Genomic DNA, 898 nt, shown 5'->3' on the forward strand with positions numbered 1-898 from the left:
TAAGGTTTTTCAGCTCTTACAATCTGCATTCGACATCATCCAGTCAGATTTCTTCCATCTCAAACTGGTGCTAAATGATAAAACCAAAGGTATGTTGTTTTCAAACAGAAAGTTGGTACCAGAAGTTCTTTTTTCTATCTTATCTATGAATGGTGTTCCTATTGAGTTTGTCGATTCCTACAAATACTTGGGTACCTTGGTAGAAACGCGTATATCTCTTTTTCTCTCTTTTGCCTCATGTCAAAAACTTGGTAAAGAAATTAAAAGGAAAACTGGGTTTCTTTTTTAGAAATAGATCCTCCTGTCTAACTCTGAATGCTAGGAAATCCCTTGTAACTGTTACTGTCCTTCCCTCCATGGACTACGGTGACATTATTTACAAGAATGCTCCTGCACGCACCCTGCAGACGTTGGATGCTGTTTATCATGGAGTGCTAAGATTCATTGTAACTACCATACCCACCACTGCACCCTATATTCGTTGGTTAATTAATCAACATTAACTTCACGCAGACCCTCACACTGGTACATTTTCATCTTTAAATCATATCTTGGTCTGTTGCCTTTATGTCCTACTTGTCACTTCGTCAGCATGCACTCTCAAGACATCATTACCTGCAGCGTCCCCTCAGTGCAAACCGATCTTGGCAAAAGGGCCTTCTCTGACTCTGCTCTTGTTTCCTGGAACACCTCGCAAAAAGATCTGAAGTTGTTGAATTTTGACCACTCTAAGGGATTTTAAAGAACTGTTAAGTTTATGGCAAAAACCCAGACATGTTCCTGTTTTTAGCATTTTACACCACTTTATAATGTAGTTGGTTTTTTTTAGTAATTTTTTTATAGTCATTTCTTTTATTTACTTTTCAAATTATCTGCTTTTATGATTGTCTCTTGTCTG

This window comes from Nematolebias whitei, chromosome 6, assembly GCF_014905685.2.
Source record: "Nematolebias whitei isolate Nwh7 chromosome 6, NemWhi1, whole genome shotgun sequence".
NCBI classification, from domain to species: Eukaryota; Metazoa; Chordata; class Actinopteri; order Cyprinodontiformes; family Rivulidae; genus Nematolebias; species Nematolebias whitei.